This window comes from Phasianus colchicus, chromosome 1 (genome assembly GCF_987193195.1).
Source record: "Phasianus colchicus chromosome 1, bPhaCol1.hap1.1, whole genome shotgun sequence".
NCBI classification, from domain to species: Eukaryota; Metazoa; Chordata; class Aves; order Galliformes; family Phasianidae; genus Phasianus; species Phasianus colchicus.
The window spans coordinates 175,303,871-175,320,809 of record NC_143436.1 but is presented as its reverse complement, the minus strand read 5'-3'; the positions used below and the strand labels follow the sequence as shown (position 1 = coordinate 175,320,809).

The following is a 16,939-nucleotide window of genomic DNA, read 5'->3' as shown; positions in this document are numbered from 1 at the left end:
AGTTAGCCATGCAAAAACTGCTGGGCTTAGCAGCATGACTTGAGAATTAACAAGGTTTTCAAATATAGTTGTGCATGAACACTGTATGTGCACTGAAAAATCTGTTTGGATAAACTCATGGAAAATGTGAGTCTTTAAAGGGTTCTAATATAAAATATATTGTATCTTTAATGTGGAAGGAGTATTATCACATAAACACAGAAGGGGTAACAGTCTCATCCTTCGGGATCTATTCTAATACTTTCAATGACTCATAGAGTCACTACAGGGCAGATTCTGAAAACAGACTTTCAGTAGTTTCTGTTTTTGGCTTTCCAAGCTGAGAGATCTTGCCACAAAGAATGCTAATGGCAAAGTGGTGGCAGTATGTTGAGAGGTGATGCTTCCCCACAGTTCAGCACTGATGAGGCCAGATCTGGCTGAGTTCTGTTTTGAGCTCCCCAGAGACATATTCATACTGGAGGGAATTCAGTTAAGCACCACCAAGATGATCAAGGTCCTGGAGCACCTCTCTTGTGAGAGAAAGCTGAGAAAGCTGGGACTGCTCAGCCTGGAGAAGAGAAGGCTCAGAGGGATCTTATCAATGTCCATAAATCCCTGATGGGTGGGTGCAAAGAAGTCAGAGCCAGGCTATGCTCAGTGCTGTGCCATGCCTGGGCCAGAGGCCAAGAGGCTTCCTCTGAACACCAGGAGCACTTCTGTGCTGTGCAGGTGATGAAGCCCACACTGCCCAGAGGCTGTGAGATCTTCTCCTTGGAGATCTTCCAAGTGGTCAGAACGCTGCCTTGGGCACCCTGCTCTGGGTGTCCCTGCTGGAGCAGGGTTGGGCCAGGTAACCTCCAGAGGTCCATTCTCACCTCAGTCATTCTGTGGTTCTGTGACTACTTCACGGAATATGTAAAAATAGCCCTGAGATGATCCATTAGTGTAGAGGACAAAATCTCCACCATCAACATTATATTCCTCCTAGTAAAGAATTTCAGATGAAAACTTTCAAGCCATTCTGCAGCTCTTTTCTTTATGAGGAACACTAGCACCATTGATTTTAGGACCCAGAGATTCAAAGGAAGGGTAAGCATAACACGAAAAAGCAGTGTAGCTAATAGGAAGCATATATGTATCAATTCCAGCTGTATCATTATTAGAAAGTAGGCATATTTGAATACTTGGAATTATTAGCTTTCAGAATTATCTTCTTTGCATGTGGGCTCTTTGCCTAGACTGCTAATACTTTTAACTACATTAGCAATAAATTCTTTCCTCTATATACAATGCATGTTTCTTTAGTGCACATAAATCTACAAGGTGTTTTTTTCTGGTGCTCTGCCCTTCAGACCTGGTTTGAATTTGGATGCAACAGATGGACCCCTCTACAAGCAGTTTTCATCTACCCTCCATCCTCGCAAGCTTTTGGAAAATGACATCTCTTGCAAGGCTAGGGGGTATTTGAAGACAGCTTGATTTCTCACAGCATGCAGGATGCCCAAGGTCTATGGAGTAGCCTGATGTTCAGAGGGCTCCCAGGAGCAAGCAGTGCTGCTCTGAGCATTATTTCAGCTCTTATGGGCTTTTGTAGCTCCAAATAGAGAACAGAGATTTATTATCTCTGAAAACCATGTTTTTCAAGCTCAGAGTCCTAAACTGGAGGTCAAGTTTCAGAAGTAAACATCTTTGCTTAGTTTCTCCATAATACCCAACATGGTTTGCATGTGTGCGGTACTGAAGTTAATTGGCCAAACAGTAATTGGAGCTCCTCAGATGAAAGGCACTATGGAATGCAGGAGAATGCTTCATGTTATAATTCAAGTGAAAACATAAACAATCACCCAGAAGATAGATGCAGTCACAGCAGACTTTCTCCCTGAATTATGCAAATAAGTAGTACAAAACATAATTCTTTATCATCATATTAATTTTGGTTTGATTATACCCTTCATGTGCTGTAGATGTTCAAATTACATGCAAGCAATCAGATACACATCAGAGAATCTCTACCCATCTGAGATGGCCTTCATGCTGAGAATTTATATTAAACACAGAGCACCACTATGAAGCTAACTCCCTTGGAGATAATACTTTGATGTATTAATAAAAAAGACTTCTCAGTTCTTGTTTATTATAAACTATGATTAAAGCCATTTCTTTTGGAATTCTGAGTGAGAAAAGTAATTTGTATCACAAGAAACATTGATGAGATACAGCACATACGGAAGAGCTGAAATATTCAAGATACTCGAGACAGAAGTCTTTATCCATGGCTTCTGCATGGTGAATGCAATGCAAAGTGTTGGTTTTATCAGTGTTATCTGCAATTACCAGCTGATGAACACAAGTGGCTCTGCCTTTAGATCCCACTGTTTCCTTATTAGCTCTTTCCATTAAAAGGCCTACTGAGAAAGATGGGCTATGTATTACTTCTGAACAAAACCAAACCCCTAACAGCAGAATGACTGTTATGAAGAAGCTGTCATCTCCAAACAACCCATCAACAGGAGAACTGGCATTATCCTGAAAGTACAGTCAAACCTGTACCTACAAACCTAGATTGCTTTTTCTGATTCACAGCTATTCTGTAATTGTTATCACAGAAGTACATTAACTTTATTAACATTTCATCACGCCTCAAGAGTGTTAGTAAAGAATAATTATAAAATGAAAGTGAATCTAATTAGTAGACATCTTCTTTATTATTATTTCTGAGATCATTAAACATCAAACACCTATTTCTATTTAAGATTTTTCTTCAGCTATTTACAAGAATATTACTAACAAGAGCTGCCAGGCAGTCTTCTTATCACTGCATGAAATAACTTGAAAAACAGTAAATTAAACCTAAACATAGACTACATTTTCTTTAACTTGACATTCTGAACTTGGAACATCTTCCTATCTGGAATTAAGACTGATCCCATTTTAGTACACGATGCGATGTGATGCATTAAGTTGGCTCTGCCATGAGCACGGGTCAGACCAGAAAACCTCCTTTGTTCAACAGTTCTACTACTTTTTAAACTTATTTCATGTAATTAGCAAAACATGTGAAGATGCTATTGTAAACTACATCTTACCCTTTGCTTTGTGTGCTTCAGTGTGATCTAGTCCAGAGCCCCTAATTACAGTACTGTATACTGATCTTAATAGAATCAGGGGAAAAGCAAAGAAATTAAAGGAAACAATTACTCACTTAGAAAAGAAAATCTTTCATCATTCTGCCTTCAGAAGGGCATCCATTTTTACAAAAGTGTCAGGCCAACATTTCTCTCAAACACAAAAACAGTACTAATTGTGAGAAACTTCTCAGATTAAAGGCTGTGTTTGACAGCAGCAGCAGAGAGATGTTCAGACATCTGGACAGACAGTTTTTGTTACCCACCACATGACAGAAATTCTGTTCAATTTTATGGAGTCAGTGAAAATCACTTTTGGTATCAGCATGGTGAACCTAAACGGCTGAATTTTAAGGATATTTATGTTTGCTAACTGGTAGGGAGGAGTTTAAACCTTCAAAGATGTTCAAAGTATCCAGCTCCCACTTGCCTGCCCAAGCACCTTCGCACCATGGATCCTCCGACAGTTGATCCCACCTTTGTGCGGTGACATGGCTGCAGAAATGGGAGGTCAGGACTGCAGTATGTGGCTGCTCTGCACACAACTGTGGCACATACATATCTAAACATGCTCTGAAAACACAAAGGCAAGATTACAGAGTAAAAACTTCTACCTGTGTACTGACATGTTCTTGATCTCTGAACTAAAATACTTCCAGGGAATTCTTCACAGATATCATAGTTTTTTTTTGTTTAGCACCTTTGCAATGAAAGCTGTGGACTGTACAGCTACAGAGCAACATACAGAAATCATGCTAAAGCAAGTCCTACGTGACAGCTGTACATAAACATGTATTCACTCATACTGAAGGGAAGAAGGAACAGACAACTTGGCTACGTCAGTGTAGTTATTATTTTTAGTATTTTGGCTGAAGTCTCTAGTTTCCTTTCCATATATTTTTTTTAAATAGAAGCCCATTGGGGTTTTATATGTTCCTTCAAGTACAAAAAGACTTTTAATGTAGTGGAAATACAGGTTTTCCATTCTACAGCTCACCAAGGTCTGTTTCCAGCTATTAAAACAATTGTACAAAATAACTGTTCCTATAACACAAAATTTTGCTGTCGCAGAAATAGCACTGGGTATCCATAGTACTGCCACTTCTCATTGCCTTACCAGTGTTACACCACAGAGCGAATGGAAGCCAGACTCACAGGAACCCTGTAATTACTTGACAGTAATCATCGCCAGCAATAATGCAGAATTAGCAAAGAACTAATTAGCACACCACCCAGGACTACAACGCTCCACACTTTTTCACTGTTATTTTTAGCTACAAGAAGGAAAGACATAAATTGCTCTTTTATCAAATAACATGAAAGAGCTTATGTGAGATAGATGCCTGCAGTTAGCACTCTATAGAGCTGGAGTCTACCCCTCAGCTCTGTGCCATGCATTGCCCTAGAAGAAGACAATGGAAAAGACCAAGACCTACCAGTGCCTGCTCTATGATGGTGTAGGAAACAAAGCCTGTAGGGTAGGCAGCAGGAAACAGTAAAGCTACCAAATCCTCAACCTACCATTTTCATATAAACGTCTCTAGCTGGATCAAAAGAGGGAATATAGAAGGGTTGTCACTGCAAATGTCACTGGAATACAGACCCTGGCACTTTTTAACTTGCTTGCTGAATTTCAACAATTTCTTAATCTTCTAATAGCTGAGGGGAAATCAATCAGACAGCCTCAGTTGCCAACTCACGGACTGACCCCCTGTGCTCTGACTGCTAAGTGTATATCCTCATTGGCCTCAGAGGCCTACATGTCTGCTGTAGGCTGGGATGGTTTGGTCACCGGACAGTGCTGGTAGCCAGATATTTGGAAAGTAATGACTAATTCCTTACTCAGCCAGACTTTCAATTGGAAACAAGACATGTCACTTAACACTTACACTTCAATTCAAAACGGGAAGAACTGTTCTTCCTTTCCCAGGAAGGACAATTGTGAGTTGATATTCTACAGTGTGCACTATGCTCAAGTGTGTCCCAAGCATAAAAGGCCCACAAAGCCACTTTATATGAGATGTCTTTCTTACGTGACTTTGGTGACTGGGGGCTTGGACAGCAGATAGGAGCACTTTCAGAGTCATTAAGGACTTGCTTCAACCTTCAACTAATCTCTAGATTTACCTATTTCATGGGAGAATCTGGCCACAGACATAAGCAACTTGTCCTTCCAACAGATTTATCCTGCTTGGAATTAGGAGTTATCCTAAGCCATGACCTGATTCCTGAGCATTTAGGGATCACTCACACAGAAATCAATGAATACAACTCCACGCTTTCGTCTAAGGTCAATTTAGTCCAAGAGAGAAGCTAGTGAAGGAAAAATAAACAAAAAACGATCATGAGATTTTATAAAAGCCCAGAAGAGTGCTGAAATGCATACTTGAAATATTTCCTCTGAACACTGCAGTGTTGCTGGCACACTGCTGCTTTCGCACTTGGTGCTTATTCAACGTGTGCTACGTGGATGCACCAAGATCTGTGTGCATATGTTTGCCAAGCAGAATGACAGAAATAACGTGGCTATTTCTGAAAAATGAAGTGTTTATGGCTTGCTCAGTGTCAGAATGTTTCATAATCTTCAGCACTTGCAGTGTGTCACTCACAGACTTGCAACATCCTCCCCGCAAACAGAAGCTGCTTTGTGCTCACTGCTGAAGGAGCATGTGCTGTGCAAGTGCCATACTGTAGTTTGGCAGTAGCTGCTAGGAGCTAATTTACAATGGATTAAGGAGATGGAAGGCAACGTGCCTCATAGTGTTTAAAAAAGAGATGAGAAATAGCTCCTATTGAAAATCTCAGGGACTGAGGTTCAATTGATTCAGTGATATTTCCACTCGGTTTTTGGGAACGAAGCTCCTAAGCGGCAGCAGCTGTCCTTCTCCAGAGGGACTGTGTGAGGACACATCCCCTCTTCAGGTGTCACCTCTAAGCACTTCTAGCAGCTGGAATCAGCTCCTTCTCCATTCCAAATGTGCTCCACGAATAGATGTGCGTAGGGTGTGAGCCAGTTTTGGTTCTTCAATGCTACAGTTATGTGATATACACATAAATAGAAAGACAGAAAATTGGTTGCGTTCATTTTGAAGCAGTACTTTATTATCCAAGTCTAGCATTTTTCTAGCCTTGACCTTGCTCTGCACTTTTAAGAATCTGACATTTTTGATGGTTTATTTCACTTTCAGATTTTGGCAGGGCTTAGCCTCAGATATGCCAGAAGTATGATGAGATAAGTTGTTCTCCAGACAGAAACAGAAGCAGAAAGCAGGCGGTTCCCTATAAAAGATCATGTCTCCTATGGATTTTACTGTAAAAACACCTGGCTCAATTTTCAAGAGAAGAAGCCTAAATCTGACAACAAAATCTCAACAAAATGGAAGTTAAAGATTTTAAATAACCATCTTAAGAGCCATTTTATTGGTCTGAACCACTGGCTAAAACTGAACAAATGATAAAGGTATTTTCATTTGGTAGACAGGCTGTATTTTCACTTTGTGCTGTACTGGTAGCTAGGAATACTGGACCCATGGTTAGTGATTCTCTGATTCTATGATTTCATGGTAGCCTGCGTCCACTCCGTAATCCCTGAAAAGCTCACTTACTACTAAGTAATCACACTGCTGAACTGAAAATTACAATTCCTTATTTTCTGGTGGAGCTGCATCTTCAAAGATGAACAATAACCCAAACAAACCAGCTGCTGGTTTACCTGTGCTGGAGAACGTGCAGGAAGGCAACGCTGCCAAAAGGTGAAAATTCATAGCCATGATATTCCATTAGCTGACTCCGATTTTGAGAGCAGAGTTGGGACTTCCATTAATCTTTCTTCAACAAAAGCAAAGCCAGTTGCTAAGAGGGTCTTTGTAGCCTCAAAACCGAGTCTACAAAGCTACTATTTGTTTAACGCATTTCAAAGCATTTTCTCCTTTCATTGTTTACCAATCTGGCCCTTCCTAATCAGTGGTAGAAAAACTGTAGGAAAAAGTGAATGCTTATGACCTGCAAGCTTGAATTTTGTTGGAATACTTTTTTTTTTTTTTTTTTTTTTTTTTTTGAAAATGTGGTAAGCACTTTCAGGGAGTGCTAGAGTTTTAACGTTTCTCATGATGTTTTGCATTCTTCTTCTAAATGAACAGGAAGAATCTCATCTGGCTCTCATGTGAATTCTTAGCAGATTTCTGAAAGGAAATTCCAACCAGAAGTGTATCCCTGCATCTAAAATCTATGTGATAATGTATGGCTGTTTCAAGCCAAGAGCAGCCAGGAGAACCAGCACACGGGCTGGACCAGCAGTAGACCCCCTTGTTCCACAACATGTTAAGGTTCTTGGCAGACCACACTTTAGCAGGATAGGTCAGAAGCTCACCACTAAGCACACACTTAAATATCTAGTTGTCTTGCCTTCACAGCAGCCATTTTGTCATCCATATACAGTACTTGTATACATACATAAGGATTTCTGGATATAAAGGCTAGGAATCACCTCATCTATAAGCAATTGTACTGGAACTGTTCACCCAGATACTCCTGAAGACTGCAGAGAGTAAGAGTCACTTCCATGAAAATATCCATCCTATCTTAAAGTTAATGTAAAAGAGGTAAAATGCCTTATGCCCAGAAAGTCCTCCTTCTGTACATGTACGGAACAGGCATATAAAGCTGGAGACATTTCCAATGACATGAAATAACTTCTTTGAGACATATGCTGTTAATGTACTGTGTGATTTAAGTTTAGTAATTTCTCCTATTTGCACCTGATTTTCCCCATTTGCAGTGATGGAGTAAATGATCTGTATCCGTCTTTGTAAAGGGATTTGAGATTTATGTAGGAACATTCCTGTGTAGGTGCTCAGTGTTTACCACAAATAGCATGTTTTTCCCACACAAAGCATGTCATTGAATTAAAGTTAATTGACCTCAGAATTCACTAATCTCAAACACAAGCAAGGAAGTAAGTACTTAAGTTGTTCACTCCATCTGTATCTTATTCACCTCCTGATTCCCATAGGATATACCTAAATCTCACTTACCAGAATTGAACTACTCTTATCAAGATGTGGTTTTCTTTTAGCATTCTAAGTGTATAAACAACTGCAAGCATTTAAACTTTTTAGAATGTGTCAGAAAAATCCTTTTCTTTCTCTGAAAATGCAGGTTGTCTCTGGCCAACATTAGCTCACACACAGGACCAGCAGTTTTTTCTAAGCTATTGCCATTTTAAGGGCAGGTCTTCCCAGACCTCTCAGAGAGGCAAGCACCCCTTTTTCTCATTCCCAAAGAACTCCATTCCTACCCGTTAGCCTACCAAGTCCATTGGTTGCTCAGTGCACAGTGCAAAGTGATGTGCAAATGTGATGCTGGCAAAGCCCCGCCAGAGCATTCACATGGTTGATGTGGGCACAACAGAACTGATCTGTAGACACATAACCCAGCACCTTCCTCACTTTAGTGGTTTCCTAAAATGTTTTTGTTTACCTTCTTCCCTTACCTTCTTTTTCAGTTTAGAAATTGTTGGAGGAAACTTTTAATAGCAATTGGCTTGTGCCATTCCTGGTTGGCACGCGGCACTGCGCTGCTACACAAGTAAACAAGGAACACGATGTAACACCACAGCAGCAGATTTAACTAAGATCCAATTGTGCCTGATGCCATCTGGATGTGGGAAGAATGTTCCCTTAAATGAAAAATCAAATACAGAAAAACAAGCTCACCCTTCACAAATATGCACCATAACATAGGACAATACACCAGCTTTGACTTATGACTTCACCAGTAAGAAATTGGCCTAGGAAGGGCACTGCAACAAGCAAACAGTCTCTATTACAGTGTTTCTTCCACACAGACATGGATTTGGGGTATCCTTCAGAGCTAGTACTAAGCCACCGTTTGCTAGGAAGTGGTAACTTGCCCTGCATTATAATTGCCCCTGTCTAATAAATTACTTCCGGCTGAATTGCCAGCAATAGGACTGTGGGAGGCTACTGGCTCTTGATTTACATTATGAGATTGTCAGAACCTAAACCAAATAGATTTTATTTTTCATATTTACAGGAGCAATTTATATTTTGAACTGTCTCAGTCCTCTTTACTGTGTTCATCAAAGCAGAAACTCAGTGTTAGCCTGAGTAAATGCTTTGACTTGCAATACAGAGTCACCTAAAAAACTAATGACAAGTTCTTTTCCCCAAAGACTTAAGGACGAACACAATTCCAAAACCAGGACCCCTAAAGAGGAAATAATTCAGGGAAAATACTGTTATTAGGTGACACTGACCAAATATTTAACTAGGAATGACTGAAGCAGACTGCGTATCCTAAGGATTTAATGAGCAGCTTGGAGCAGCTGATGGCCTGAGGCATAGCCTCAGGTCATTAAACCTCAAATGGTTATTAATCCCCAGGAAATGCTTTCTGTCAAGGTCATTAATGCTATTATACAGTGAAAATTGAGGGTGCATGGAGAAATTAGCATGCAGTCTGTTTGCAGGACAAATCCTCTCAATAAGCAGAGGCAGGCCATCACCAGGAGGATGCTGCCATGCCCATGAGCCACCTGGCTCAACTAAACTTTCGTTGAATTGTCTGTACAATTTCTTGGCTATGTTACTTTTTTTGACGAGTGTCACTGCAGGAACTTCATCATGCACCAAGTAGTTAAATTAGCAGCTCAGCATAACTCCAAGGGCTCACACAAGCTGAAGTCCCTCCTGCTGAGTAGATACCAAAGCATATGTTTTTGGGTTGGAGTCTTACCCTGCTAATTGCCTCTTTTTAGAATAAAAATAGGAAATCTGATTTAACGGACATGTAGGCTGTCAGCCACAGCAGGCAGGAAAGAGCAGCATGTGCAAGGATCTCAGCCTGGGGTCTTGTCTCTGGACTCCTTTTCTGTGTTGGGTGTCTCCTAAGTGATGGCTCAGTTCTACTCGCTCCTCTTACCTTCACATCAAGAATAGCAATTGCTGGTGCATGGATCCCAGGACTTTTTATAAGTAGGCAGTTATTTCTATAGTACATTTTATGTAACTATAATGGTCAAGATTGGAATTGAGACATTTCTTCCAGATTCTGCTGCTGGTTTATGATTAGAGGATATAGTTAGATTATAGTTAGTAGTAAACCAAGACAAGGGAGGTTTAGGTTAGATATTAGGAGGAAGTTTTTCCACACAGAAGGTGGTGATGCACTGGAACAGGTTGCCCAAGGAGGCTGTGGATGCCCCATCCCTGGAGGCATTCAAGGCCAGGCTGGATGTGGCTCTGGGCAGCCTGGTCTGCTGGCTGGCACATAGCACATAGCAGGGGGGCTGGAACTAGATGATCACCGTGGTCCTTTTTAACCCAGGCCATTCTATGATTCTACAATACTATGATCTCTGTACATCAGCTTTTCCTACATTAAAAACCATACCTGCCACAAAAAATATGTTGAACTTCGAATTAGATCTATTTACATAGGACGTGGAGAGCTTTGGTTTCAAAACTATTATATAGTAATGATCAGCAACTGATTTTTAAGACAACAGCACAGAATGCAATTGTCTAAATCTGTTTCTTCTGCTCTGAAGTAAGCAGAGAAAACAGCAAATTGTTACATAGGAGGATCATTTTGATTACATCCTTGAGGATGATTTAGCATCCCAATTATGCAGCTGTCCAAATTAAGAGAAGAAATCTTTCTTTATTAAAGAGGCTGAGGAGATTTAGACTGCAGCAGTGTATTATACTAAATAAAAAAAAAAGAAATGAAGGACATCATAATATATTTAATTCTTCTGACAATGTCTGCATTAAATGATCAACGCTTAAATATGCATTGCTATTATTATATGCCGTAACATTCACTGGCATCAATGAATACTATCACTACTACAGGGAACTTACATAAATTTTTCAATTAAATGTCTCTACATGGGTGTTGGCAACACATCCATCTACCTATCTGGATTCTGAAGGCAAATTCACTGTTATTTTTCTGTCTGATTGGTTTCCTGAGAGATACATATTCAATGAAACTGTCAAATTGTTGGAGTGCAGAACAATACTCTTCCAATGGTATTAAGAAAAAGAACCCAAACAACTATGTACGACTACAAACCTTTTGCATGTATTTGGGTCTTTGATTTTGTGAAGAATGTAATATATATGTTTAAGCACTGATATCCTAAAAAAAAAAATTGTCATTCTTTTAAAATACAAATATAGTTGAATATTTCTAGCATAAAACTTCCACTTAATTTCTGTGTTAGACATCATTCCAAATACCTGAACAGGAACTACACGCATGCCACAGTAAAGAAAATTTTATTTGGCAGTACTGGGATATATATGGCTATGAAGCTATAAATCAGATAAAATAAGTATTTGGACACTGAATTATTTCTGGATTGGAAAATTCCACTACTGCTGCATTTATAAAGCAGTCTGTTCCTGTAACCTAGATCCCAATCAAGAGATACATGTAAGGTCTTATTCTGAAGAAGAAAAAATGAATTCCAGCTGCTGCTTTAAGGAGTACAACTGCACAGCTCAGTGCTGTCTTGAGTAAGACTGCTTTTCCGATCAGGATTTTCCACAGCTTTGCAAGTGGAATGGAAATCACTGCATCTCAACATGTCTAACATCCATTGGCTTGCATGCGTTGCTGGACTGTGCCATAAAGCACGTGCTGTACTACTGAAACAAGAAACAGATTTGAAAAAATGCACACCCTTGATCTCTCCTGTACATTCGACACAATAAACAATTCCTTAATTCCTTAATAAGCAATTCCTGCTGGGCTCTCCTCTTTCTTTCACTGTCATAAGCATACCTTCTCTTTAGAAGCTGTTATTTTATTGCTGTCATTCCTACACCTATCCTGCTATTGATGAGGACACTTCATTGACTGTCTTATTTCCTCCATTCCTCCATTTGCTCTCATCAGTGGGTGTAGGAAAATGCTGAATATGACAACCACATCTCCTGCAGTGGATCTTACGCAAACACACAGTAAGGAATAAGCTGATAATACCACCATCTGACTCACGTACTTTGGAGTGATAGTAACAGTAGCCACATCCTGTAAAATGACCATTTTGAAAAAAAAAAAAAAGGATTAGAGTTTTTCTTCTCTCACAAATGACTACACTCATTTTTTATCTTGAAAAGACTTCCTCCAAGAAAGTGAAATTAACCATAGAAAACGAGGTCAAAAAGGAGAACGAAACTTCATCTAATCCACCCTCTGCTAAAACCAACAGGACTAATATTTCCCGTTCCTTAGAGGAATGTGGGATTCAGGACAACTCTGAAAGATACATATTCTCAGATACACCTGACCAAACAGGTTGCTTTGGTCTCAGACGGGCTAGATGGCAAATTTACTACTCTGCGCTGAAGTAGCAGTTTTCATGACACAGTTTCAGCTCTGTCCTCTGTTGGAGAATTTAACATAAGTACTGTTCGCCTGCCATGGCTGGAATGTGCTGCTTACTTTTCCAGTTTTTGCATTTAACTACCTCCGGGTTGCCACATCAGTAGCTATTCAGCAAAATCTCAGTAAACTTCTCTTCTTTTTTTCTGCAAACATTATCTTTATATTCCTCTTGCACTGGCACAGTAACATCATTTACATTCCCGCTTAAGGAAATGGAGACTTTTTTCTGTGCTTCTGCTTTCCATGGCTGCTACCTTCCAGTTAGTTAACCCCCACTTCCAAAGAGCACTGAACCGTGCCTCTCTCCAAACAATCCCAAATTTCTTTGGATGAGAGGTCTGCACAACTGAGTATCTGAAGGTTGAGGATTTGACTGGAGGAAGGGAAAAATGCAAAAAAGAGAAAAGCTAAGAATAATACTTTCAATGAAACACAAAAAGGAAAGATAGTGACTTCTCAAATAATGCTTATTTATCAGTTTCCTGTTGGGGTAACTGTGTAGCTACACAGTAACTAATTTTTTGCCAAGCATCATTCTCACTACCAACAACTCAAAGAGTAGATTGTTATTTAGTATGGATGAAAATATCAGAACTCAGCCCTAAAAATATTTGTATACAAAGCTTTATGAATAGTTCATAGTAATGACAACTGTTCTCTGCTTCTGTAGGAAAATGCTCAGTCAAAAGTATGCTTCCTTGTACTTAGCTGTTCAAAAATATAGACAACATTTGAAGAACTAAATCTCCCTTTCTACATATAACTAAGTCTCTACAGTTAGCTGGTGTCTTTGCAATGCTCTGTAGAATTGTAGAGAACTATTAATTAGTACTATTTGGCCATCATATCATTGTTTTTCTCCAATCTAAGAGCCTAAGCACTAAGACCTCCTGAAGCATCAATGCAGAGATCACAAACTTCCCTACCTCCTCCTTTTTTTTTTTTTTTTTTCCTATTTCCTGTCCTTTAAAATATGCCCACTCTGAATTTCAAGGCTTAGGTAAGAGCACACAAAAAACCTCAATATTTTTCTCTCTTCCAAAGCACGCAGGCCTTGAAGCAATACATCAAGCTTCAACTCACACATGTTGAGTGTGCACAATTACTGAAGGCAGCTCCTGCACCACCAATCTGAGTCTTATCTGCTTCCTCGCTTAATGCCTGTTGACTCTATTTTATGCTTTTGTTTGCAGTCAGTCTCAGGTTTCACCCTATGTTCAATGAACGGAATCCAACTAGATTTTGTAGGAAATGGCATTAAAAAAAATTAAGAATGTCCACTAATACTGTTTTCCTTTTTTTTCGATAAGGAAGTTGACTTTTTGACCAGCAAGGAGAGAAACACTGATATAAAAGGAATTATTTAAAAAGTTAGCCTTAGGAGAAGATGTTATTCAAGTGTCTGTCAGGGGATCAAGTACAACTGCTCTGCTCCATTAATTTTTAATTACATCTGGCAGCTGGCTTCAGAAGTCTCCAAGACTTTATGGTGCCCTGAAATGCAAAGGGCAAAACATTCTCCCCCATCATTTCAGAAGACAGATGTGCGCTAGTACCTGTAGTAAGTGCACAGGCCCTTCCAAAGTGGTCTTCAACATCTGTGTGCTAAAGGAGCTGCTTAAAGCACAGCAGCTGCCAGTGAGACCAGTAGTACCAGCTCCCCCTTGCTACGAGGATACCATACCCTGAAAACAAACCTGGCTTTCAAGACATGAAAAGAGAAGGTATGGTAGAGCAAATGGGTCCTGAGGAAAATGGGTTCTGATGAAAGACGATCCTCACCTTCCTTAACTGAAATATAATGCATACTTTACTGTTTTTGTTTATTTTTACCATGGAATTACCTAGCAATTTATCTATATTTCACCCCTAACTATACGCAATTTGTAAGATGTTTAGATGCCTGAGAACAGTCCCAACAAAAATCATCTTCTGTTGGACACAGCTGTAATAGCTGCCAAGAATTAAAAGCACAGGACTGGGCAGCTTGACTCCAGGCTATGAGATATCCAGCATACTGCTGTGCATATCAGGGATGCATGCTTTCACAGTGCAGTGATTTCTTGTTACGGACAATTTATTTAATATGATGGGGTACAACAATTTATTTAATATGCCAGGGTAGATTTAGAAAAAAAATTAGTTACAACTTCCATGTTTTTCCTAAAATCCTATAACCATCATAGCAAGAATCTCTTTCTAAGAAGCATTCTCCAAACTGAATTCTTACTTCTGAAATTATCTTCCTAATACCATCACTGCCTCCTCTTACTGCCACTCTTCTCTCAGATGGTAAATTCAACTATCTATGCCACATAAGCTTACAGGAGTGGACTGCACTAATCTTACAAGCACTTTCTCCATTTTGGATGTTTGAACTAAAATTCATAACTAGTGAGAGTAAATAATTCACCTCCAATTAAAGCGTGCTACCTTGAGACCATCAAGTCTCTCCATCTCTTTAATCACTGCCTAAAGATGACACATTGATTCCAATAAGAAAATGTGCACCTGGAATCAAAGAAAAAAGGCACTCAGAGAGAATTCTAGATAGGTCCTTTATAAAGACAAAAGGGCTAAGGGGAAGAGGCACCAAAAAGTATTCACATTTGTGCTTATATTGAATATGCCTAATCTGAGGATACTTTGGTTCAAGGTACTTTGTGGTTTAAGCCATTAGTTTTTAAAATCTCCTGTCTTTAGGTTATGAGAGAGAATTTTCCCCGAAAGCATTCTTTTATGACTTGATGGAAACATACAGTGTTTTCATATATTTTTAACACATATGCTGAAGTCCCCACTGACCTGTACTTCTTTTGGGGTCACCATTCTGCCACTTGGCAATCTCCCACATCCTTATCCATGCTCAGAGAAGTTAAATTTTCAAAATCAGAGTTTAACTTCTACTAATTTTTGGAAAGAACAACCTTGGAACTTCTTGTTTAATACTGAGCTCCTTCATTTAGGGATGCCATCCTCTGTCAGCCTGAGAGATGAGCATCGAAAGGCTTTCAGATTAATGCTCAGGGCCTTCGGGTAGTGATGTTTTTCAGAGTGCTCTGCTCTTCTCAGAGATTAACATTTTGAGTCAACCTTTCCAAGTAGAGATTTATTCTTTGAATTGTACCTGTACACTGAATACTGGGTGAACTGGGGAAATGGACTTCACCAGGCTGAAGCCAGTCTTTGACCACTACTGTCCTAGCTCCTATTTTCAGATGTGGCTCCAGCACAAAACAATCCTAAGCCAAGCAGACACTGAAAATCTATCAAACTGATAGATCATGATGGATTACCACAGGCTGAGAGATGATTATGCAGACTCAGAGAAACAGAGAAATGATTATGCAGAATTAGACAGACAAAAAATACTAGAATAGCTTTAGGAAAAAGTGGTTAGAGATCTGAAAGTAAAGGGTAAATTCTAAGTTATTAACACATTTGTGGGTTACATATGTTAAACATTTTGAGGATAGTAGTATATTTCATTTCTACTGAACAATTTGTAGATTCATTTTCAAGATGAAAATCAGTTTTCAAGAGTGGCTAGCATCTCTGGATGCCTTTCATGAACTGTCAGTAGCTGAATTGCTCCTGCATAGTTGAAGAGCAACTCCAAGCCAATGGAAAAAAATTCTTCTCATTCATAGCAATTCCTTACTTTCATTTTTTTAAATGTGAAAAATAGGCCATATATGAGTTGTGGTATCTTTAACCATATATAAATTGTGGTATCTTTAAAACTGGGGATGGGGAGATGCAAAAAGAGATCTCAACACTTTCTTCTTCACTGTATAAACATTTTAATATAGTTAGAGATGTAAAAGCAAGTTTATTTATCTTTTAAATATTATTTAATAGAAGTTAGGTATAGCCGGTAATACTTCTAAAGGTGCCAAAGGAGAAAATGATAAAAATAACTGCCACTTTATAAGAGCAATGCAGTTATATTTAGCTGTCTATAGACTGTACAGTTAGTTACTAAGCTTGATAACTCACCAAATTCATCACAGGCTATCCATTTGCTGGGCTGAAATACATTTGAAATGAATTGACGGGGTGGGTCCCATATTTTCCTTATGATGAGTTTCTCAACAATTCTTCACTATAAAATAACGTTAATGTTTTCACGGCAAACCTACAATTGTGCTCCCTTTCTGTCTGCTTAGTATGTATCATACAGTTTCATGTACTGATTTCCACATAATACTTTTAATTTCTACTTTCTTACATTAAGGGCTCTGGATTCAGTGAGGTGTGGAGAAGGAATCCAAATCCACAGGGAACCAGGCTGCCTTGATGCCGATGCTCAGAAAGCAATTCATTTAGCTCTATCTTGGGAATAAAGGTCAACCACTACTCATCACTGGGCAGTGGGCTCATCCAGCTTTTGGCAGCTCTGCAATGACTCA

The 16,939-nt window shown here is 39.3% G+C and overlaps 1 protein-coding gene across 13 annotated transcripts in view; it reads right to left on the bottom strand.

Moving 5' to 3' along the window:
- The window catches only part of STARD13 (StAR related lipid transfer domain containing 13), a 332,321-nt gene that overhangs the window by 50,172 nt on the left and 265,210 nt on the right, over positions 1-16,939 (bottom strand). The gene's annotated exons all lie outside the window — the stretch shown is intronic.